Here is a 480-nt window from a genome sequence, read left to right as displayed (position 1 = left end):
GGGCCCTGCCCCCCCCCCAGCCAGGCCCCCCCCGCCTCCGACCACAGGGAATGCACCAAGTCCCTGGGGCGCCCCGACGGGGACAGAGGTACTGGGCTGGGGGAGAGGGTGGAGAGGGACCCAATCTGGGACCAGTCCCCCCTTTCTGTGGGCACCACAGCCCTGTTATGACACCCCTGGCATGAGGGGGTCATGGGAAAGGGGTCCTCGGGCATGCAATTTTGGTGATGGGCAGCGACGCTACTGGCCCCCCTCGTGCTCACCCCTGTCCGTCTCCCTTGCAGTAGGCGCTGTGCAGAAGTTTGTCATCCGGAGCCTGAAGCGGGGTAATGGGGGTGCCCATATGCCCAGGGGGGGCTGCGGGGCAGGCTCTGCATGCGCTGGACCCTGCACTGTGTGTGTCTGTCCAACTCTGGCGTGGAGCGAGCTGTTGGGGTGGGAGGCATGGGGGGGGGGGGTGTGGGGGGCCGGGGGGGGGCC

The sequence above is a fragment of the Pygoscelis adeliae genome, unplaced genomic scaffold, assembly GCF_000699105.1.
Source record: "Pygoscelis adeliae isolate BGI_AS28 unplaced genomic scaffold, ASM69910v1 Scaffold294, whole genome shotgun sequence".
Lineage (NCBI taxonomy): Eukaryota > Metazoa > Chordata > Aves > Sphenisciformes > Spheniscidae > Pygoscelis > Pygoscelis adeliae.
Note: the sequence above shows the minus strand (reverse complement) of the source record.